Source organism: Taudactylus pleione, unplaced genomic scaffold, assembly GCF_031769625.1.
Source record: "Taudactylus pleione unplaced genomic scaffold, aTauple2 ptg000007l, whole genome shotgun sequence".
NCBI lineage: Eukaryota > Metazoa > Chordata > Amphibia > Anura > Myobatrachidae > Taudactylus > Taudactylus pleione.
Genome location: NW_028284410.1, coordinates 21629048 through 21655298, shown reverse-complemented (window position 1 = coordinate 21655298; position 26251 = coordinate 21629048).

The following is a 26251-nucleotide window of genomic DNA, read 5'->3' as shown; positions in this document are numbered from 1 at the left end:
TCAAGCACGCAGTGATTACTCCCATTCTGAAAAAACAAAATTCTGACTCTAATAGTCTCTCTAATTACCGTCCTATCTCCCAGCTCCCATGCCCCTCCAAGCTACTTGATAGACTTGTCTACACCCGCCTCACACACTTTCTTAACTCACACAACTTATTGGACCCACTTCAGTCCGGCTTTCGTTCCCAACACTCCACAGAGACAGCACTGACTAAGGTAGTAAATGATCTTGTCACTGCCAAGGCTAAAGGCCATTACTCACTCCTAATTCTTCTAGATCTCTCTGCTGCTTTTGACACTGTTGACCACTCTCTTCTCACACAAACACTGCAATCCCTAGGTCTTAAGGACACAGCTCTTTCTTGGTTTTCTTCCTACCTATCTAATCGCTCTTTTACTGTTCGTGTTTCTGATTCTGCCTCCTCTTCGCTACCTCTATCAGTTGGATTACCGCAAGGCTCTGTCTTAGGTCCTTTACTATTCTCAATCTATACCACCTCTCTTGGCAAACTAATCCGCACTTTTGGATTTCAGTACCATCTGTATGCGGATGATACTCAAATCTATCCTCTCCAGATTTATCTCCATCTTTATTGGTCCGTGTCACTGAATGTCTTTCTGCCATTTCATCTTGGATGCCATCTCGCCACCTGAAACTTAATATTTCTAAAACAGAATTAATTATATTTCCACCGGCCAATAACAGTTACCAACCTGATCTCTCTATCACTGTTGATACCTCGACCATCCACCCCGCCCCACAAGCTCGCTGCCTTGGTGTCATCCCTGACTCTGAACTGTCCTTTGTTCCCCATATTCAATCTGTCTCAAAATCATGTTATATACATTTAAAAAACATATCCAAAATTTGACCATATCTCACACAAGACACTGCAAAAACTGTAATCCATGCACTTATTATTTCCCGCATTGACTATTGCAATAGCCTCCTTACTGGTCTTCCCAAAAACAGGCTATCACCATTACAATCCATTATGAATGCAGCTGCAAGGCTTATCTTCCTTGTGAAACGTTCTTCTTCTGCTGCCCCGCTCTGTCAGTCCCTCCATTGATTGCCAGTTTTCTACCGTATTCAATACAAAATACTTTCACTTACACATAAGGCTATTAACCAAACCACACCAACATACATCTCTTCACTCATCTCAAAATATCACCCAACCCAACCTCTCTGCTCAGCACAAGATCTGCGTCTCTCATCCCCATGCATTACTTGCTCCCATTCACGGTTACAGGACTTTCTTCGCGCTGCACCCACTCCATGGAATAACCTACCTCGCACAATAAGACTTTCCTCTAGTCTCCAATCCTTCAAGCGTTCCCTGAAAACTCACCTCTTCAGGCAAGCTTATCAGATTCCAGAACCTCCCACATAACCTTCATAGCTTCCATATCTAATTACATCCCCTTTTACAGTCCACACACAATCTCACACATCGTCTTTCTCTCACATCCTCATGACATTTGGTCAACAATCCTGTGTGACTGGATCATGCAGCCAACCAAGAAACTGTGCATTCTGGCTGGACCAAAATGCAATATATAGCACCTATCCTTGTGTATCAATGCCTATTTCCCTATAGATTGTAAGCTTGCGAGCAGGGCCTTCCTACCTATATATCTGTTATTATCCAGTTTTGTTCTATTAATGCTTACAATTGTAAAGCGGAATATGCTGCGCTATATAAGGAACTGTTAATAAATAAATAATGCATGGGGAGGGAGAGCAGAGCCCGGAGAAGGCTTCTGTGATCAGCCATGTGTGTCTGATAGACAGCAGATAGATCAGTAAAAAAAAAAACCACGCTTTCCTCTGTTCAGGTGATCGGTGAGCCCTTCAGTGATCTGGTCATCTGATCGATAAACTGAGATGCTGTGAAGTCCCAGCGACATCCTCAGTTTACTGAAGGGATCATATGACCGGAGTCATACACTGCTATCAGATAATGGGATCACAGAGGAGCTCACCGATCACCTGAATGGAGGTAATGCTGGGTACACACTGGCCAATATATATTGGCCGATCAATTGATCGGCCAATATATCTGCTGCCCGTCTGCCAGTGTGTACAGACGATATGTCTGTGAACGACATCTTTCACAGACATATCACATTGGCTGTAGTGCACAGCCAATGGACAGATATGTCTGCAGACATATGTGTCCATCGGCAAGTGTGTACACATGCAGCGGCAGCCGCGAAGAGGGGGGCGGCTGCTGGATAGATGGCAGTCATTCAGTGTGTGTGAACGACCATCATCTACAGAGATAACTCGTTCTGCAGATATATCTGTCAGGTGTGTACCCACCTTAAGTGGAAGGTGAGCGGGGGAGCGGATTGTGATAAATATGCCCCATACACACATACATACACTAGGATTCATTTTGGTCAGAGTCTGATTAGCCTGTTTTTTGGTGTTTGGAGGAAAGTGGAGTACTCTGGGAAATCCAACACAATCACATTGGGAACATGCAAACTCCAGATAGGAACCTGGTTATGATAAGGCAGCAAATTTAAAGCTGGGCACACACCTAGCAGATATATCTGCAGATCGAGTAATCTGCATATATATCTACAGGTGATGGTTGTTCATACACACTGAACATCCATCAGCTTCCTATTGTCCGCGGGTCCCGCTGGCCGGCTGCTGCTGTAAGTGTGCGGGCCATCGGCTGACCCACACGATATGTTTGTGAACGACATGGTTCACAGACACATCGCTGTTACACACTGGCTGATGGACATACAATTGATCGGCCAATATATCTGCCAGTGTGTGGCCAGCACTACAATTGAACCACTGTTCCTCATTGTGTATTTAATGTGTGTCCCCAGTACTGCTGGTTAATTGGTTTTGGTTGGGTTAAAGCAAATTTTGAGAGAAGCTCAGTTTTCACAATTAGCTGCTATACTGGTGACATAAGGAGGGCTTTGGGAAAGTATGTTTGGTGACATACGGAGAGCTTTGGGCAAGTATGTCTATTCACAGTTGTTACATCTGAGGCAGGAGATTACTCTAAAACTGTTCTGCGTTTGTAAGGGCCGTAACTAGGGTTGTGCGCCGCCCCACGTCCCTTGCTTCTGGCTAGCAGGATGCCTGGAACAGCACCCTGCACTGCCACCTGTAGTGTCCTTTGGAAGCTACACCCTGCCGTAATTAAAGCTGCCCTGAGGATCTTCAAGACTCTACGGCCACACCCAACTATGCGTGATGTCGTGACATCATGCGCAAAGGGAGCAGGGCCAGCATAGGGAGATCAGAGTCCTTGTTACGGCTCTGGTGTTCTTTATCTTGCCTATGCTTCATGCTGTGAAATTTGCTGAAGGCTACAAATCCTGGATATTTCGCTGTTGTTGCTACTGTTTCATGGGCCTGTGCTGGATGATTCAGGTTCGTTGAGTGCGCAGCAATGAGACGATTTTCAATATTTAATGTTATCAGTGAGTGCAAATTGGAATGTTTATTTAAGACTACATTCCGCTATAGTCTATAATTTGAATTTGTGGTTTAAAATTCCCAGCTTATGTGTGCAGTTTACACTACAGTTTTTTTATACTACTCAAAGAAAAAGAAAATTTATAAAAATATTCTTATTACTTAATTCTGGGAAACTCTTCTACAAGATATAGTTCTTGTATGTATGTATGTATATATATATATATATATATATATATAGTGGTAGTGTAGCCTTATAGAAGAAGAAGCACACATGCTGATTGAGAGAGAGAGAGAGAGAGAGAGAGAGAGAGAGAGAGAGAGAGAGAGAGAGAGAGAGAGAATATTTTCAATAAACACTATTTTATCTTTCAAATGCATAACAATCCTGGGCTTGCTACTAAACATGTATAACAAACTTACATAATCAGTCAGATACACAAGTAACTGAAAATCATTCATAGAAAGGTACTGCTTGAAACTGGATTTATCTGTATATATGTTGTACAAGTGTTGCCCGCTGCAACTGTCCTTGCTGTGGACTTGCTAATGTCAATATCCTTAATGTTGGTATAAATGAGAATGATACTAGCGGCGTCCCGCTGTCTCAAGATAGCATATGTAGCTCTTAGTCTGGTATACTTATGTCTGGTATATGAAAAATGTTAGCAGATGGTGCTGTATGCTGCCCGGGGTGTCTTCTGATGCAGATGGAGGAGAACCACTCAGACTGGTACGCAGGATCTCCGGACTTGGGTTGCTCGGGATTGACTGTGGAGTATGTGATGCGTCTATTGAAAGACTGTATCCTATACTTTCACCTGTCAGCCTTTCACTTCCCTGTCTTGGGAGGGGAACCGCCGGACGCGACCATGTGTGATCTGATCCGGCTCCCCCCTCTGTATTCAGAGACTCACCTGTCTTCCTGTCGTCGCGTGTGGCCGGATCCCTCCTCCTTCTGTCAGCGCTCTATGCCTCTTGCTCCGCTGTTGTGGGTGCCCGTCTGCGATGTGCTGGTAATCTTCTCCTTACTCGTCACTGGTGTTCCTCGATCACGTGTGTGTTCCCGGTCATGTGGCGCGGCCGCGCTTCAGTTTCAGATTCCAGTGTGTACTCCCGGTCTCGTGTTTTTGGTAGCGTTTTGTCTCTAATCGCAGTATCTTTCAGTGAATGTTCAGAACTGGGTCTCAATATTAGGTATATTATGGCTCCAACGCGTTTCGACCTTATAAAGGTCTTCCTCTGGGAGTAGTCCCAGAGGAAGACCTTTATAAGGTCGAGCGCTGACAGAAGGAGGAGGGATCCGGCCACACGTGACGACAGGAAGACAGGTGAGTCTCTGAATTCGGAGGGGGGAGCCGGATCAGATCACACACGGTCGCGTCCGGCGGTTCCCCTCCCAAGACAGGGAAGTGAAAGGCTGACAGGTGAAAGTATAGGATACAGTCTTTCAATAGACGCATCACATACTCCACAGTCAATCCCGAGCAACCCAAGTCCGGAGATCCTGCGTACCAGTCTGAGTGGTTCCCCTCCATCTGCACCAGAAGACACCCCGGGCAGCATACAGCACCATCTGCTAACATTTTTCATATACCGGACATAAGTATACCAGACTAAGAGCTACATATGCTATCTTGAGACAGCGGGACGCCGCTAGTATCATTCTCATTTATACCAACATTAAGGATATTGACATTAGCAAGTCCACAGCAAGGACTCAGTTGCAGCGGGCAACACTTGTACAACATATATACAGATAAATCCAGTTTCAAGCAGTACCTTTCTATGAATGATTTTCAGTTACTTGTGTATCTGACTGATTATGTAAGTTTGTTATACATGTCTTTTTATACCCAGTAAAGCATTTTTGCACTGATTGTACCACTGTCATCAACTTAAGACCAGCAATTTATAGTATATATGCAAGGTTGTGACATTAGGATAATTCAACACAAGACCATTATATAGAAGGTTGAGCGCTGTATATCTTTACTTTATATTGTTATTAGTAAGAGGGAAGGACACCCTCTTGTACAGCAGCTTACCATCAACAGAGGTTTAGTAGCCCAGTGCGCAGTATTATTTTATCTTATTGCTACTAAACATCCCTGGCTCCTTACAGAGTACACCGCCCCTTTTGCCATGATATATATATAAAACTGATTCTGAAAATAATAAATAGAAAAAGGGCAGGATGTGTCAAGCATTGCATTTTGAATGTGAGACATCAGTCCACTGGCCGCATCAGTGGCGTAAGTTCATCCCAGACACCTGGAGGCAAGTTATAATTTGGTGCCCCCCTAAAAAATAGGTAAAATAAATATGGTGCATATCTATCTATCTATCTATCTATCTATCTATCTATCTATCTATCTATCTTTCTTTCTACCTATCACATATGCACAAAAACACTAATTTAAAATAGCCTTAAGTGGGGTAAATATATTGTGGGCAATGAAGGAGGTGTCCCTTCAGTGCTGGTGCCCAGCGGCAGACGCCTCCATTGTCTCCCATAGTTCTGCCCCTGGACCGCATGCCTAGCAGCGTTTATTATGCTGTATGCATATAGTTTTGCGAATATAAATGCAAAGGATAGCTATTCCAATAAGAGCTCTATGAGGACTTCCAGATTTTTGACTGCCTGAGCTCTGCAAGTGAGCCGGAATCTTGGGATAAACTTAGCTAGAGATGTGGTTGGGAGAGCGGTGTGTCCTGAATGTGCCTGGTGTCTCCTTTACAGGCTCAGCAGGATCCACAGTAGTGAGGATGATGTGCTACTCTAGTCTCTTGCGCCTAACTACTGGAGCAAAACACAGTGGAAATGCAAGAGATGGGCTTTAAAGATAAAATAATGTGTACGTATTCTATAACATCAATTACTGTATGTACCTCAGAAAACATCATTTATACCTACCCTGACCGAAGAATGTCCTTGACATTTATAAAAATAGATCTGTAGTATATAAGAATAAAGCTGTATCTAGTCAGTTTTAAAAATTGAAATTTATAATTTTTATCGGTTTAAAGTTATTTTTGTTATTTAACATGTAAAAAGTAACAATCGCAAAATTTTGGAATTCAGTGTTAGGTGGCCACATTGCTTCATAAAAGCCTCAGTGATGTAGCATATACTTACCATTACCTGAGCATCCTAAAATCTGTGCTTCACCAAAACCATTTGGACATGTGGCATTTATCAGACACATTTATATAAGAGACCCCCATGTTTTGGTGTTAGATCTGGATTAATCTTTGTGTTTTTGGTTTTGATTTTGCAAAACCACCCTCACGTGTTTTGGTTTTGGGTCAGTATTTTTAACAAATAAAATAAAATAAAAAAACAGCTAAAATGATGTAATTTTGACCTGTTAGCATGCACTCCAAAACCTGAGTTCAGTTTTTAGTTGTGAACCGGGACTCGGATCGACTCGGTGCCCCAAAGTGATTCCAAACTTGGACTCAGTTTGACTCGGAACGCCTAAATTCAGTTGTTGTCGGTTCTCTGAGAACCAGACCCGCACATCTCTAATTTATATACATGTCAGCTTTTGTGTATTGATAGGATACTTCTTTTAACTTTATTTTAAATATGATAAAAATTGTTTGAAATATTTTAGGGCCTGAGTTGTTAACATTGCTACTGTAATAATATGGTTCATTTTACATTTTAGGACTACTTGCCAGCTATTTCCTCCTCATTCTGTGCTGATTGGTGGCGTTTGGTTGGCGCCTTCTTTCTAGGCAGTGCAGCTGTGGAAAAGTGTAAAGCATCATAAAATGCTCTCTCTGGCACAGGGCACCAAAAAGTCTAGTTACGGCTCTGCTTGCAATGAGTCCACACCCCCATTTTGGGTGCGCACTTCTCCGGCACTCTTGTTCCTCTTGCTGTATGATGTTAATCCACAAGCTTCTCTTTGAACCACCATTTAAAATGTAAGAAATGCTTGTGGCAGTGTTGAGTGTGTCTCTTCACGTGATCCACAGCATTGACTGCATCACAGACTGCCTGCCAGATTTGCTTCTTGTGGTACAGAAATGTGTAGGTTTCCTGAGCATCCAGCATCCTATCGTACACTGGCACAATAGCATGCACCAGTGCACAAATCTCCTGGAAATTATACTGCACATTATATCCGGTTTTGTTTTTTTCCAGGGGCACACTCTGCTGGCTCTTCTCCTGCCCCAACCTCCTCATCCTCTCCAACCCCCTCGACTAACTCAAGGGGTACCCCATCACTTCTTCCTTTTCACTAACCTGTCCCTGAGACCTCCTTCTACTTGTCATCCTCTGCCACACAAAACACAAATAACACTTAACATTGAAAAAATAAAGACAAAACAAGAAAACACTACCACACACCACTCACACACAAATAAAACAAGACAAACAAACAGACACTAAATACTTTGACAAAAACTTAAATGAAAAATATATCCCCAGGAAGAAGTCAGCAGACGAAAAGCGTTGGGTAACATTTGCTTGCCCATGAGATCCAAATGCAGACTCTTTTATACTGACATCCAGATAAGCTAAACCTCTTTTATCCTAATTTGCAAACGAATTGCTTTCATTTTTATTCCTAATTTTTTCAATATTGTATTTATTTGTGGTATTGCCTCTTGAAGGAACCATAATGTTTGTTTGTATTTGTTTTTATCTCATTTAGATTAAATTAATATATTTTAAAACCAGTTTTGACAATTTTATATCACCTTATTGGTCTATCCTTGCACTAAAGCACTTTTTTACTTATCAATGCATAAGTTATTGTGTGATTTATAGGCACATCTTGCACTTAGCACTTTGCTTAATTTATTCAGTGTACCAATAGCAGTATTGTCGCCCACAGTCAATAAACCCCCTTTTCCATTTACAAAGTAGTACTCTCACCAATACTACATACTATTGACATGGAGCTGACACCCATGTAGATCAATATCTTGTGGGTTCACTTGCATTGTGTGTAAATAATTTTAAATCACATTAGTGATTAATTAATTTTGGTACTGGCGCCGAATTCATAGTTTGTTTTTAGAAAAATATATACTGTATAATAAACTAGACATACAAAGTCACAAAGACAAAGTAATCAGAAATTGTTTTATGTCCTCACCAAACTCCATATGGACTTCACCACATCACTGCACATCACAATACTTCACCACATCACTGCGCTCTCTCCCAGTAACTCGTACCAGGGAAAAATAATGCAAATGTGTGCTTATATAAGTCTAATAGGGTCACACACCTGTGACTTTGGGCATCCAATACCTACAATAGTTTCAAGCCAAACACTCAATTTGCCACAGGATTGGCAAGAATTCCAGCAAGTGCAAACTCGATATAAGTTACCGTCAAGTTATGTAGACACCTTTTAACTGACCACATATTACATCTGTTAAGTTTCTATGCAAACTTGAATTAACTATACAGATTATAAACTTCTAATGTATATATAAGGCACAACTAGTCTATCACATAAATCTAGGAAGGCAGTCACTTATAAGTTATACCTTACCTGTAAGAGAGGGTGACTGCTTTCATGATGGTACATACATAGTGGACTATACTCCTAAATTCACTGCTGCGAATCTGCCTGGGAAAGGGACTGCTGGATGCAGGTGACAATGGGGACTGCCCGATCTCTGTGGCCAGCAGTGATCCTGGACACAGGAGGTGGAGCCGCGGCCAGCACCATGTGGGGAGTGTCTTTTCACAGTGATCAGGACACAGCTATTGTGAGCCGCGGCTGCACTGTGGGGGTGCTGTGGAACTACCTGATCAAAATTGAAGACACAGCTGCGGGCGCAGAGAGGCCGAAAGGTTCTTCTGAGATTGACAGCTCTTGGGAAAGCCCACCCTGTCGTAGTCGCATCTGGTTAAGAAAGGAGGGGGCCTTGGTGTAGTCTCCGTGTGCCCCCTCTCTCATGCAGTGCATGCGTTGCACTGTGCCAGAGTCTACTGTGCATGTGCATACTGTATCTCCAGGGCCGATGCTATTGTCCCAGGGATTTCTCTACTGCGCATGCGCATATCCAGTGGCGTCACAAGGGGGATGCGGGCGACACTGCCGAGGGGTGACACCAAGGTGCAGACTCCCCCTCGGTGACAGAAGCTGGGTGCTGCACTGTAGTATTAAGTGCAGCACTCGGCTCCTGACACTTGATGGAGCTAGCACTGCACACAGGGCAGTCCGCACTTCCTGCACCCCACTGGCCCTGCCAGTAAAAAGCACGGTAGTTGGGACTACGGGGTTCGGGCAGTGAGGCCACGTCCCTTCCCATATAGCCACGCCCCATATCCGCGAGGCCACCCCTCGTTTTCCCCAGCTACTCTGCGAGCACTGCTTCCCTCCCCGCACCAGATGACACTACGCATATCTCTGGGAAAATGATGCTTATGCTATTTTCCTCATGATTTCTGCAGCATCAGGATAAGGATAGACTATGGGTGCAGAATAAGCGGAAGGTGCCCCACTTGACTCGGGGGCCTGTGTGACTGCATCCATTATACAGTAGATATGTACAACACTGTTTCTGGAGAGTATATCCTAGAAAAGTGATTAACACGTATGAGTTTTCTGGTTACTCTGCTCACCTTACTAGATTTCAAAACTGTTTTGCTAAAAACAAACATTGTAGTACTTGTTATGTGTTATATCAGCGATTCCCAAACAGTGTGACAGTACTGACAGTACACATTTGTATGCCATTATGTCATACTGGAATGTGTCACAAGAATTCAAAGTTTACTGGAATAATTTCTTACTCTAAAAATGATCTCAAATGTAATTTGCTGATATACACTGTAATTCACCTTGTTATTTAAACATACATACTGGTATTTCTGGATAAAGCTAAATTAAAGCATGGCACCACAAATAGTGTAGTAAACTTTGCTTAGATCCTTATAAATCTTCCAACAACACAATCTAATCTGCGTATCAAATATAAAATGCAATGATTGTAACTGTATAATCTCTTCACTGGTTGCATTATTGCAGTGTGACAGCACCTTGTAGGTAGGTCAGTTCTTCACAAGAAATAGAATAAAGCAGAAATAAAAGAAATAAGAAACATGTGCTGTAACAATTAAATTAGAATCTCATTATAGAGAAAATGCACGTACAACATAAAAAAAAGAAACGAATCATCTGCTATTAAACGCTCCCTTACTATTTACAGGGGAAGCAGTCGGGAAGCCGACGGGCGGAATCCCGACCGCCGGCTTCCAGACTGTCTAATCCCAGCAAGGGTTAAATGACAGGTGTCGAAATCCCGACACCTGTCATTATACCTACGCCGGAAGCCCTGACGCCCGGCATCCCGATTGAAGGAAAGCCGGGCGCGGACAGCTGCTTTAGGTTAGGGGCTCCCGGGGCGGACTTAGGGTTAGGCACCCCCGGGAGGTAGGTTAGGGTTAGGCACCCCCTGGGAGACTTAGGTTTAGGCTAGGGGAAGGGGGGATTAGGGTAAGGCACTGGGGGGTTAGGGTTAGGCACCCTTTTAACGGAGGGTTAGGGTTAGGGGGTGAAAAGATTAGGGTTACTTACCTTAATCACCGTTCAGGATTTTCACCCATGCGGCCGGCGGTAAATCATACCGATCTCTATTCACAGGGCCTGGATGATCTTAGTTAATTTGGTAAATGACAACAGGGCCGTAGATAGCTTGCCTGGGCACTGGCAATGCAGGGGGACATGGCCTAATTGCAAAGCTGTTGGCACGCACCCTTATAAAAACCTGTAAACTATTGTTTAAGCACCACGAAGCCAGGGACAGATCTGGGAGGGGGGTTTGCAATCCATGCGATCCCGCCACCCCCCCTGTCCCCACAGACAGAGGAGACAGTTGCGTTCAGTGGCAGCAGCCTCCCTGGACCCGCTGCAGCCCAGCACACCGGCTGCATTTGGTCATGCTGGTCGTGTTGTGGGATGGGTAGCAGATGTGGAGCACAGGCACAATTGCCATGTTGGTTTTGTAACTATATGCTGGTTGTTACTCTATGTGCATGGAGTACCTATGTGTCCGTACATGATTATTTAGTCCAAATGCTCTGCTTCTCTTCATGGCTCTAGTGATGTCCTTCTAGATCATCACATCCTTGTACTGTCCCTTGTTTCCTACTGAATACTCCTACACCTCCACAGAGAAACAGACAGTGACATCTTCACACCTTATTGGAAAGTCTCCAGTCAGAAGATAAATGACCTTGTTGTTTAGATATGCATTTTTCTAGTAATTGTTTCTATTATGCATTAGTGATTGAATAGGAGGCATCTCTATGTTAATCCTCCTAACATACATGACAAGCTTCTGGGTGTCTGACTCTCGCCAGATGTATTCTTCACTACTACATAATCCATTTCTGAAACGATTTTTTCTTTTTACACTTCTCACAATTTAGTCAAATTCCTCCTTGTACATTTTCATACCACACCCTGATGTAAATGGTTGGTAGATTAATAATTATTACTGCTCTTTTGGTTGTGAAAAGGCACCTGAAAGAGTCTGTGGTCCCAAACATTTATATATTTAAGTTTCTGGTTTTACCTTTTAAAAAACTGGGGGAGATGTACTAAGCATCGCTATCAGGATGCGGTACATCCCCCCTGACTTCGCGTACATACCGTGGTTTATTACCGCGGTATGTACCAAGGATTTCGCAAAGGACAGCTCTCCCGATAAGAGCTGTCCTTTGCAATGCTGCTGGGCAGAGGGATTTACGGGTTGAACACCCAGAAGTCCTTCTGCGCATGCGCAGAAGCCAGCAGGCCGCAGGGGCTCATGGGAGGGATCCGATCGGATCCCCCCCAGCCAGGAGCGTCGCATTAAGAAGCCCTTAGGCTTCTATTGGGTAAGATGAAGGTGTCGTTACCTAGCAACTGCTGCTTAGTACATACGGGAATGAGGTAAACCCCCCGAAAACTGCATTTTCTGGGGGTTTTACCGCATTTTCCCCTTTAGTACATCTCCCCCTATAATACTTGTTAGAGGACACAATGCTGAAACGGCTGAGAACTACAGTGTTGTAGTTGAAAGTACAAATTGATAACAACAGATCTCTGGTGGCCCTGCTCTGATATGCATATAAAGGAGTTATATATATATATATATCAGAGCAGGGCCACCACAGAGCTGCAACCTGTTATGGGCATCAAAAGAGTTGCAGTGGCGAGCCTGGCAGCATTGTGAACTTGATGCAATTACATTGCAATGCTGCAGGGTCCAGCGTCAAGGGTCGTGAACCAGATGCGTCTTGTATAGTTGTGTGGATTCTGGAACCAGAACTCTGGAGTGGATGGATGGGCTACTGAAGTAAGAGGTGTAGGGTACTTGAAATTTTTATTTTTGGGGGCCACCACAAGTTAGTCGTCCAGGGGCCCCCATGCAATTAATCTGGCCATGTATAGCAAGCTGGATGCTCTATGTTCTAGAATAGTAGATTATGCCAGGAAATTCTTAGAGAACTCTTACGGTGATTAAATCCAAGTATATTATTGAAACAAACCTCTACATCTGCCATGAATGGGGCCCTCATAAATGAACCTGTCCCCACCAGCACTTTTTGTCTGCAGTGGGGGTTTGTGATCAGGCCCAGGCCCAGTCCCAATGCTGCAGCCATCACTAGTCTCCGTCTTCAAATCTGCTGCACACCACCGGGTTTAGTATTTTAGTTTTGGCAGTTCCATCTGCTGGTCTAGCCACCCATACGTTGATGCCTGTGTCATCAGGACGCTAGACCCCCTTGGTGGCTGATACGCGTGGGCATTGCCGGGGTTCCTCTGCCTCCAGATCAGGTGTGGGTGTCACGGCGGATAAGCCTGCTTCTCAGGCTGGAAGGGGTAGGTTCAGGTGCAATCAGGGCATGTGGCCCAGTGGCACACTATTACGTGGCGCAGGTGAGCACATGCTATTGGGACAGTTGTTGGGGGCGTGCAGGGCATCCTTTCTGGGGTTATGGGTGATGTTAATCAAGTGGTTACAGAGGTCCATGGGCCAGGGGTGGGATCTTCAGTTCATGTGGAAAGGTCTGTTGCTCTAGTGCAGGTTTATGTACAGACTCAGGCCCTGATTCAGAGCCGGACGCTCTGACAGAGTGCTCGCTCTGAATCAGGACTGTCCCTCTGAATTTAAGAGAGGCCTCCTGGCCGCTCACATAGCTGTGGGTGACCACCCACAGCTATAGCGAGCGGCCAAAATGATGGTCGCGATGGTCAAGACCATCGCGACCATTGGGCTTGCGACCAGACCCTTGTGGTAGGGTCTCGTTGCCGCAAGCCCTGGAGTGCTTTTGGCTCTATCAGAGCCAAAAGCACTCCCACTGACATCACTAGTGATGTCAGTGGGGCCGGCCCCAGACGGTAGGCGTTCCCATGGGAACGCCTCCGTCTGGGCAGCCACGCCCCCGGCACGCCCACCAAAGAGGACGTGCTGTCAATCACCATCGACAGCACGCCCCCTTTGGTGCGAGACCCATAGCGACGGCTTGGCCGTCATTATTCGGGTCTCGCGCATGTGCACGACGGAGCCACATCCGTCGTGAGCATGCGCACTTGGCCAACATCGACCCGCTTGCAAGCGCTCAGCCCTCGCGAGCGGGTCTGAATCAGGCCCTCAGCCTCCTTCCTGAGTCTTAATGCATTTGCCAAATTAGGTGCTTTCTTAATACTACCACCTGCTGGTTATTTACAAGCATTGCAGGGTTGTTTGCTATTTAAGGTGCTTCTCCCAACATGCCCCCCGCATCAAATGCTTGTCTCAGCTTTAGGGGTCTATTTACTAAGCAGTGTTAGGAGACAGAGTGAAAAGTGAATAGGTGGCAGCCAATCAGCTCCAAACTGCCATCTCACAGGCTGTGTTTGAAAAATTACAGTTGTGAGCTGATTGGCTGGCGCTTTATCACTTTTCACGCTGTCTCCTAACAATGCTTTGTAAATAGACCCCTTAATGAGAGGTTATCTATAATCCCCTTGCCTTTGCAGTTGTTACAGCAGCAAGCAGGTATGACTACTTCCATTATCACATTTCCTTGCTCCTTCTTGTGCTACATTGCTACATCCACCAACATGGGTCAAGCACCTCCCTCTGGTCCTTTTTCCCAGGTGGGCACTGTGTCTGGTTTCTCGGTTGAAAATGTTTCCTGTCCAGGTGTTCCTTTAGAATCAGACTTCTCAAGATTCTCGGATGCATGGTTCCAGATGGATGTCAGGTGAGGTCAGATGAGGAACCTGAGATGTCAACTGATGTTTGTTATCATGGTGCTGGTGAGAAAAGTTTCTCCTCGGATTCTGTTTTCCACTTCTTCGTGGTCACCTCCCACTGTCTCATCTGATGTCAGTGATAGTAAACTGTTCTCAGGATCAAAAGCATGTGCGTAAAGTAGCTAGACATCAGAGCAAGGAGTGCAGGGATCAGAAGTAGTATACTGTTAGAATACTGCTCTTCTCCATAGTTTTAGGGATAGGGTTAGATTCAGGATTTTTAAGGGGTGATTTGTCGACATCTTTTCCCTCTCTTCAAATACTAAAAAAGCTTTACGCCAGGCCAAGTATAAAAATAGGATGGGGAAGGAGGCCTTTAGGTAATATGACAACTGCTTAGCTGGGTTTTATATATGTGCTGCATGTTACACCCACTTGGGGGCAGTCCCTTAATGTATTGAAATACTTAACACCTGATGCATGAGATGCATAGGAGGTCGAAAGGGTTATGTGGCATCTTTATTATGACCAATTTAGAAGGAAGCATGACTGAAAGGACATTACAGAGCTGTCATGTAAGGATGTGGGCTCAGCAGTTAATGACATTTTTGCACTCATGCTTGTGTTGCCGATGTACAATCAGTGCCTCTGTCCCTGGTAAATCTCTGGTCGTAGAGATGTCCCTAAATAAGGTGGCTTCTCCTGTTGATTTGAATGCCATGTCCAAGTGACTGGAATGGTATCCTAATTGGGAGCATTCTGAATTCTTAATAACATGTTTTTTGGAAGGCATATGGCAATGTAGTAAAAGTTAAAGCGTGCAATGAGGATTTCCCCTCCCATTACAAATTACATTTTTTCACCAGTGGGGATGTTTCACAAAAAAGAGTGGGTAAATTTCAACGAATCCAACATTTATCCTACCCTCGGGGCTCATTGGTTAATGCTACCATCCCTAATGAAGTCTGTAGTATAGCGTATATGTAATTTGATGAAGTTTTGGAATTGGTTAGGTTGTAGGGGAGGGGATCTCTTTTAGGAAAGAGCCTTTTGTTTAATATTCTTTCATCCTGATTGCTTTCAGTTCATGGGTTTTATATTAGATGATGAATACTACGTGTTATGCACACCTAGACTATCACAGAACTCCTGCGGACTACTAAGGTGTTCATCTATAACAACTGCCTTTCCTGGGTGAAGTAAGTTCACCCAGTACTAGGAAGCCGCCAGGACTTAACTCAGGTACAAAGAGTCAATGTGGAAACTAGGCAACACAAGGAATGGGTTGAGGTGGGAGCAGGAGAGAATCCAGGTCCAGAAAAGGGTAGATTGTCAAGCAGATGCAGAACTGGCAAAGACAGTGTGCGGGTAGGAATTACTATGAGCAGGGACAAGTAGAAATTCAAGAATGGCTGGCCAAAAATAGGCAAAAAATGACTAGAATTCTGCAGCAGGGCAGGTGACTTCTGGCAGGACCGAAGCTATGACTGACAGTGCACCAAGGCCGTGACTGTGCTTTAACAATTCAGGGAGACAATCAGAACCCTAGAACAGAGACAGGCCTCTTGCAATTTATTACACTGCTTCTAGATAGCTGCACATACAGAGACAGGCCCCTTACAACTAATAACACTACAGCTGTGTAGCTGCACCGAGACAAGCCACTTACAATTAATTATACTGCAGCTGAGTGGCTGCAGGTACAAGGGAAGCATCCCAGCTGTACTAAGAGTCAGGACCAACCGGCAGTGCAGCCGCAGAGTCCCCGTTGCCTAGCAACCATCAGACTAACATGACACGGTATCCTGGTCATTTAGCTGCTGCAGCGGCTCCTAACCCTGCGTGGATCGATGCCTATCTATGGGGTGCTCTGTGTCATTCTATAAAAGTTTTAGTACTTTTCTGCATTGGTACATCATAGCTGGAACAAGGGAGCTGGGTTGGGCATACTATTTAGATGGTTTGTGACTTCTCTTGATGTCTGCAGCTGATGCTCTCAGTTTAGTACCTGTTCTGGCATGTTGGTGTTCCCATTGCTCAGGAAAAAACTGAGGGCCCTGTTATGAAATTGTCTTACCTTGGTATCGAGATCAATATTGTGGATGGATGTTGTTGTCTTCCTGCTGTCCAGGTTGTTAGGTTGAGGACAGTGACGTGCAGTGAGGTAAATGGCTGGGGAGGCACTGGCTAGTATCAGAGCCAGATTTACACTAGAGATGGGTGCCGACCCCCGTGTTTTGGTTTTGGTTGTGGATCTGTATCTCCTCTGGTTTTGGATCTTGATCTGGTTTTGGATCTTTTTTTTTGGTGTTTTGTTTTTTTGGTTTTGGAACTGTATTTTTTCCAAAAAGTATATAAACAGCTAAAACCACAACATTTGGGCCTGTTTTTGTTCCTACAGTATTAATAACCTTAATAACAATCATTTTCGGCCATTTCTAGGCATTTTTGACCACCTCACAGCTCACAATATTGATTTCACTATTTGTCACCAATATAGGCCAAAGGCTGCAGCGAGCTGGCTGGCTAAAATAAGCAACAGAACAGCAGCACAAACGCCCGGCAGTTTAAAAAAAATATCAGACATCTATGAAACATTGCCACACAGCAGTGGCAGACAGGATGGCAGCTTAATAAACTATAATAATGTCAGTCGGCAATGCCCCAAATTGTGCCAAATGTAAAGGAAAGAGGTGTAAGATGGAATTGTCCCTCCCACCCACTCTTATGTGGGATATTAAAAAGGACATGCACAGTTTAACAAACCAAGCACTTTAGCCACTAGTACTGACACTTTCATGGCTGAACTCCTTGGTTTGTTTGGGCCCCCACAAAACATTTTTTGGAAGGACTACCTTCAATTATTAAGGAGGAGGTTGATGATGAGGGTGATGGTGGTGGAGATTGCATGTGCTGGTCCAAACTGCTGGTAGATGATACTGGACTGATTGTTATTAATTTACAAATTTGTATAATTTTGTTAACCAAATTGCATGAACGCGCTGCAAATGACGTAACAGCGAGGAAGTGCCTAGATGGTTAACGTCCCTTCCTCTGCTAACTTTGGCTTTACAAATGGAACAGATGCCTTCACAACTGTTGTCAGAATTTAGATTAGAATAATTCCACACCCAAGATATGGCTTTCTGGCTTTCTATTTATCATGAGAAAGAACTGTTGCCACTGGTGGCTGATTTAAGCAAACAACATCCTCATCATCAACATCCTCATTAGCGTCAGATAGGACACAAATTTCCCCCTCATCCTTCTTTTGCACTTCCTCCACACTATCATCCTCATTTTCTATTATTTCAACATCTAATACTAGCACAGCCATCATGGCATCAGTGATCCGCTGTGAAACTGGGTGACAGCTGTTATACTTACTTCCTCTATCAAAGGACTGTTTAATAGTCAGTTGGTTTTTTAAATACTACTATAGTAGTCTTCTTGGTCCCTTTCTGGGATGAAGATCCACCCCCAGCAGCACCAAGGATCCTTCTGAGGAATTACGGATAGGAGAGGAGTCAGTCATGCTTAGGAAATTGGATGCAGCAGGGCTACTTCCGATCACGAATGAGGATGTTGATGATGATACAGGTGTTGGTGGTGGAGACTGCAGGCACTTGGATCCAGATAGAAGGGAGACTAGAAGGGAGAAATACCCTTTCCAATTTGATGAATGCACTGCAATCGACGTAACAGGAATGAGATTCCTAGATGGTTAAGGTCCCTAACTCTAATTACTGTTACATGGCAATGGTTACAAATGGCTTGGCAAAGGTTGTCTGGATTTGGGTGGAAATAATTATATACATGAGAAGTGGATTTTTTGGTCCTTTGCCCAGGTATGGCAACAATGGGATTTTTCCCTCCATGGGCAACAACTGTTGCCTGATTTACAGTTTTTACACATACATCCTCGACATCAATATCCTCATCATCATCAACATCCACATCATCCTTGTTGTTGGACTATAATCTCCACACTGCTAAGATTTTATTAGTTATAACAAGTACTGTTAACCCAACAACATTAAAGGAGTCCTAAGCTTAGCCGACAGTATTGTATATTTCAGTGAAGCAATTAAAACCATCTGCATTAGAGCAACAGACATCTAGTATAACCCCTACATTGGAAACCAAGTCAATACGGCACACATACATTTGTGCATTATTATAGCATGTTCTCAGATTTCTCTGCGGGCTTAATTTGTAGGGATATAAAGCTTATAGCCTAAAGTGAGAGAAGCACAGAGCAGTTGGCATATAGGAGGATTGCCTTCATTTAAGTAGTTATTGCTAGACGCTTTTATTTATATGTGCTGGAAGGTTTTTCTACAATAAAGAAGTACGTCAATCTGTTGACTGCAATTGACTTTCACACAACTCAGGATCCACCGCACGTCAGGAACAGAAATTCTTAATAGCCAACAAAGTCATAAACTCCATAAGTGATACCTGATTTAACAAACTTCCAATCACAGTTTCCGAGGGAACATACAAAACTCTCTAATTCAGCCTACCGCCCAGGAATACAATACAGAAAAGAAAGGGATTTTTGATTTCTAAATAGTATCTGTCTGCTAAGTTCTAGTTTATCATTTTCAGGTCACCTGCAAGGGACTTTTGGCATTGTGAAACTATTCCCATTTTACCATACAGTGACACTAGACACGATACTAGGGAAAGAAGAGTATACCTACTATTGGATATAACTATTTATAAAACAACAAGTTGTATTGTATCGAAATAGATAGCTGTAATGAATTGTTGGTACTAACATTGTATTCTTGTGATGAATTTATTCTTGTGTGATATTTCATAATATGTTTATACACTGTTACCTTTAAACGTATAAAAAAAAGGAAGGAGAAAAAATATATACTGTTTGTGTATTGTTACTTACCTGTCTTTTCTGAAGTATTGCTGTATCTGAGACAAGCCCTGGAACAAAAAAACAGGAGTTACTGATATCACTGAAAAGCAATGAAAATATATATTATCTGAATACACTAAACTAACGATTTGGGTTTTCCCAGGTAGACCCATAATGACCATAATATACTTGGGTGGAGGCACTGATTAGATACAAGGTTATAACAGATAACGGACATGAAGGGGATTGGTAACCTATTGACCTCAGATAGGAAAAAGGGGGTTACAACTGTATAGTCTGTACCCAGCATTAGTGTGGCAGATCACGCACAGCTGTTATGTAGGTTGTCAAAATGTGATATATTCCCAGCTAAATGGGAAAGCTAATAATACAACTGTGTTCCTAATATGTACAGTACTTGAGGGCCGGGCCAGAGTTTCCCCTGTGTTGCTAATTAGATACTGGCAGAAAGATGTTCCTTTGCTGTTGGCTCTGAGTTGTGTTTGGTCTATGGCATCGGCTGAATACAATGCTAAGCTTTTTAACCTTGCTTTCTCAATTACCTATTTTGGGGCCTCCCGGATTAGTGAATAGGTGTCTCCTCTTAAATTGGTGAAGAATGCTGGTTTGCTTTTCCATAAAGTCCTGGTGGGTCCCCAATTTTAAGACAGATCAGTTGACAAGGTGTTTTTGAATCACTCTGCATGTTCACTCTGATAGTCGGGTGTGTCCTTTATTTTCCTGTTATATATACAATGGTGGTACCTGTTGGGACACGTGGTTGGTGCTCAAGGATTCAACCCCTTGACAAATGTCAATTTGGAGTGTTACTAAATTGATGCATGTCTAGTTTGGGTCTGGATCTTAAGGATTTTGGTGAAATAACATCAGCAGCGGCTGATAGCTTGCCCGTATCTTCCATTAAGACCAATAGAAGTTCGACGCTTATAAAATACTATTCGGGTGGATAGGCTGTTAAGAAGCACTCCTTGTGTGAGGTGACCCTTGGTTGCTTAACACTCTCATTCCAGATCACATACCTGTTGTGGAACCAATGGATTTGCATTTTTTACCTATGAGACAATTTTTAGTTTGGTGGTGTTTTTTTTGTTTTACCTTGTGGGAGTTGCTCATTTCCCCTACCTGGATAGGTGCTTGAGTTGATATATCTGGTTTATGTTGTTTCGTTTTATTTGCTAAAATTAGTCTCATCTTTTATTTATTTAATTTCCACAGGTCCTGGTTTTGATTCACAACTCATTTGGGTTGTGGTCACTACTTTATTTATTGGGTGACAAGGCATATTTTTTGTTAAAGATAAGTCCAATTTCCTTGGGGCACAATATGTTTGTTGTCTGCTCCCCTTTTTGGCTAATTCTGCAGCCTGTTTCTTCATGCCACATATATTAGTACTTCATCATAGAGGGAATGATGTAGGTTTGCAAAAATCCGAAAAGCTAATTTTAGCCATAAAGGAGGAATTGCAGTGGTTAATGGGGGCCTGGGACAGAGTAATTATTGTGTGGTCAGACATAGTGTCCCAAAGGGTTCGGCATTGCCCTGCCAGTACTTCCCAATTTCATAAAGCTAGGAGTAAAGTTAAAACATCTGTTGTCTTTTGGTGTGGGGGTAAGGTGGTGAAACATTTGTTAATTCATTAGCTGTACAAACATCATTATAGGCATGATGGCATTCATTTAACCGATGTGGGAATGGGTTTGTTTCTAGAACAGATATAAAAGGGTAAGTGGTTTCTATTGCTTGCCTGCCAAGTTACTGTAGTTTAGGAGTTGTTTAGGAGTTTGATCTGGTGGCAGGCTTCAGCTCTATAATTAAACCTGGCTGTGGCAGTATGGCACAGCAAACAGTGGCTAGTACATATTTGGTCGAGTGCAATGTGGAGTTTAAATTTTCCGCAAGGGGATCAAGGAATGCCTCTCACAAGGGGATTCCGTTTTTTTTAGTTAGAGGAAGAGGCACTCTATTGGTGACAATGTTGCTCAGGTGTGAGTGATAGATATAATCCCCTGATTTGTTGGATAAAGGCTGTCACGATCCGGGCTGTGAGGCTGCCAGGGTCACGGCTCTTACCTCGCCGGGTGCTCTGGCGTGGCCCTTCCGGTGGAGCGGGGCCCTGGAGAGCGGCGCTGGGCACAGGGGTTCTTCACAGACTGAGGGGACCCATCTGGAGGGAGATGTGAGCAGGTGAGGCTGGCAGCGCTTCCGCACTAGAGACTACTGGGCGTGGCCATCTTGGATTCTGGTCAGGTGTCTGGTTGGAGCCAATCAGGTCACAGCTGTCCTGGGAGTGCTAGCAGCCAATCATGCACTACCTGAGGGTACTAAAGGGCTGTGAAGAGGTCCTTTAGTTGCCAGTGCAACGTCTATCACAGCGTAGTATGCTGTGAGCTAGTTCCTGTGCTTCCTTGCTCTGTACATGCTGCAGTTCCAGTGTGTTTCAGTGTACCACTTCATAGCTCTGTACCACTCCAGCCCTGTGTGCCAGCTTGCCTCCTGTACCCGCTACTTGCTTTGGACCGGCTGACCTCGGTCGCTGAGTGCCTGCCCGCGTCCCTTCGGCTGTACCTCGCCCTACGTGCACCCAGTCACCTCATGAGTCCTACTCCGTTAAGACCGGCTGCCTTTCAATTCCAGCAAACAAGCCTCCACTTCGCATCCGGGTCCAAGCCCACGCCAAGCCGTGACAAAGGTTATTGGATTACATCTTGGGTCTACTCCTGTTTGCTCATGCTATAGTCTGCCGCCAGTATTATATTTGATATGAATTGGATTTTTTTTGTAAAAAAAACAAACAGTTTTTAATAAAACATGTTTAATTTGGCATAATATACAGGGAGATCTATAAGTGTTGATATAGGTGTCAGTGGTGTGTAATGAAAGTTAGTTCATATACTTCATACAATGAACAACTTAACCAGATTGTAGTTTATCAACCAGGCAGAATCAGATGCAGGGTGACAGGACTAATGCAGTGGATACACAATGAATGTAGCAGGACCTACCGATCCAGCCATGAATATGTGGAGTTTGATGTACAGTAGGTGGTATGCTGTATGGAGAAGCATACACAGTGATGGCAGTGGAGTATACACCACATATAGCTTTGGTGACACAGTGGTACTTAGCTGGGTCTCTCCTGTAGCATACACAGCCTCCATTGAGGATACACTCAGGGGCACATCCTTCTACTATGGAGGACAGAGCTGGTAGACACGTGGACACACTGCACATGCGCAGTAGAGCATTCAGGCTAGCCAGGTCGGAGGTCTTGCTGTGTCGCAACTCTGGCACTAAGGGGTCCTGGTTGCCCAGAAGAGACAGCACAGAGCTCTCTCCTCCAAAATAATCAATGTCTACTTGTCTTTATTTATTACGGTTGTTAAGAGTTATGTTGCTTCACATTGTTGGGGGAAGGTGTCAGCCATTAGTGGGTTTAGTTCTGCTTGGCTCATCATTAATGTGTTAAATAAAACATTGGAACTGTCTTTATTATTATTATTACATTTTATTTATAGGGCGCCACAAGAGGTCCGCAGCGCCGTACATACAGTAAAGGGTACACAGAACATTACATTACAGTAACCAAAATATAAACAGAGCACAAGTAACAATTTAGCAACACAATTCTCCACACACAATACAGCTCTGAAGGTGAAGGCTGACATAGAGAAGTGCTAGAGAAGAAGGCTGTGAGACAGTGGGGAGGAGGACCCTGCTCCTAGGAGCTTACACTCTTTATTACCGTTGTCACTTCTGTGTTTCTGGATGTTTTTATTACATTGGTCAAAAAGTGCTTAGACATTGTGTTTGGAAAGTGTAGCATGACTCCTGATTACCAACAAGCATTTAGTACAGTGGCAGTCTTTTGCACGGAGGAAAATAGTCTCACTCTCGGTGCTCAGGAACTCTCCCTTAAATGTGTCTTGTCTACTCTTTGGGCCTCATTTAAATAATGTCTTCCTGTAAAATGAAAATGTCTTTATTGCATTTATATGCCTAGCTCATAATACTCATCAATGAATGTCCCATACCAACTGACAGGGCCGGATTAAGGTCTGTGGGGGCCCCTGGGCAACAAACATGTGGGGGCCCCTATTACGTGTCCTTTATGCAGTGCACCCAGTAGTAGTGTCCCCAGGAGTGTTGTCCCTTATGCAGTGCCCCCTATGCAATGCCCAATAGTAATGCCCTCAGTAGTAATACCCCTGCAGTTGTGCCCCCTGTGGTAGTGGCACCAGTAGTAATCCCCCCCCCCGAGTAATGTCCCCTGTAGTAATGTCCCCCCCGAGTAATGTCCCCTGTAGTAATGTCCCCCTCGAGCAATGCCCCCAGTAGTAATGCCCCCCCGAGTAATGCCCCCAGTAGTAATGCCCCCCTGAGTAATATCCCCAGTAGTAATGTCCCCCCCAAGTAATGCCCCCAGTAGTAATGACCCCCCCCGAGTAATGTCTCCCCCAGCAGTGGAAAAGCCACTTGCGCTAAAGAGAAAAAAAAATCATACTTACCTTAAGCCCCGCTCCCACTGCCTTCTGATCTGCTCGGCTGGCGCTGCTCCACTGCACTATGGGAGAGACGCATGACGTCTCTCTCATAGTTCACTGCCTGAGCCGGAAGCCGGAGCTCATGAGTGAGCTCTAGTCTCCGGCTCTGGCTGCCACTGCGGGGAGGGAGTCGGGCGTCCGCTGGTTACAATCTCAGCGGGCGCCTGGTGTCTCCGTGCAGCACCGGGGTTAGGTGTCCGGAGGAGGCGGAACTGGTTCCTCCGGTTCACTTTAACCCCGATGGCTGGGTGTGGGGGCCCTTCAGGGTCGCCCCTGTCGTTCCCCCCTTTAATCCGGCCCTGCCAACTGAGTTCCTCCATTCAGAAGATGCTGCATTTTGTACTACTACAGGTGCCACCAATATGGTCTGTAAATGATATTTATGCTGCGCTTTTGTGTTTTAATAAATGATTTTCAGTGTAACCAGGGCCGTAGCAGGGTGATATTCAGCCCCAGATCATCTGACACTGTGATGGTCTAGGTATCCTACAAACCAAATGCCATGTGCTGTAAATATATAGCTCTTATTTGACACAAAAAGCTATTAAGCAGGGATCAGTCTTTTTCAAGGAGGAACAGGTACAGTCAGGCATTATGAACTTAAGCATCCTACATAAGGCCCAGCAGCTTCCATTATCAATGGATGGCCCATGTCAAGGCATGAAAAAAAGGATACTTCCCACCTGCCTGCATCCCCTTCCACTCTGGTAAAGTGTCTCTCTTTGGCTGTAGAGAGACATGGGTTTGTTTCTGCTCATTACTCCCCTGCCACTTAGGCTCCTGTTCTCTCTCCACCATTAGCCCCACACCCTTAGCTCTAGTGGCCATTTTAGATTACAGGTTGAGTCTCCCATATCCAAAATGCTTGGGACCAGGGATATTTTGGATATCGGCATATTCCATATTTTGGAATAATTGCATACCATGATGAGATATCTTGGGAATAGGACCCAAATCTAAACACAGAATTAATTTATGTGTTATATACTGTACACCTTATACACACAGCCTGCAGGTAATTTTATACAATATTTTCAATAATTTTGTGGCTCAAACAAAGTTTGTGTACATAAATGAAATTCATTTATGTTTCATATACACCTTGTAATAATTGTGTGCCTTAAACAAAGTTTGTGTACATTGAACCATCAAAAACAAACGTTTCACTATCTCAGTCATTCTAAAAAAATGTCGTATTTCGGAATATTTGGATATGGGAGACTGAACCTGTATATGCAGATATATTATACCCAGACCACATCATCACTAAGTAATATTACATTACTGGTTGCTATTGTTTTATTTATGTTTCCATTTTTTCATTCTTTAGTATTATTTTTTATTTTTCCTATTTTATTGCTTTATAGTTAATTTATGCTTAATTGTTTTTTCTTATAATTGCATACACCGTAATATCACATCTGCAGCAGTATTCATTAACTAAATATTGTATAAACACAGTGCTGTTTAATTTCTTTGTCTGTATATTTTGATTGACTTGCAAGCAATGAACAGCAGCTTGGTTCATCTAGTATGTTTTATGTTTTTTTGTGCATGCTTTGGCTCTAGCTTTGGTTTTAGCGAGGGAGCCTTGTTGGCCAAGGTTGACATTGGGTCGACTTTTTGTCTTCTCCTTTTCCATCCTGATTCTTTTGACTGTATGAGTTTTCATGTTGTTGGGGATTTTAATTTTGAACAGTGCTTGCCCATGGTGGAGTAGGCCCTGGGCATGGCAGTATAGTGCATTATCTTGACACCTTTAGGATTGTGGGTCCTCAGGATACTGGGCTATGTGCAAATATTCTTTCTTTTCAGTTTGTTCTCTTTTTCATAGTTTGGGGGTTCCAGTGGCCTGTCTGTCTTAATTCAACATTGAATTTGATTCTATAATGAGTTTGTGTTGCTTTCTGGAGGATAAAGTGTCCAAGCTGCATCAGCAGATCCTTGTCTGCTCTGGCGTTGAAAAGGCTCCGCTGAGGACAATGCAATCCTTGTTGGGACTTTCTTATTTTGTGTGCTGTGTCATTCCTATAATCAAAGTTTTCTGCTGTAAGCTTGAGAGAGCAGCAGATAGAGTTTCCTAGTCTCATCACATGGTGCGTTTGCCTAAGAAAATCCATGATGACCTGCATTTGTGGGGCCTC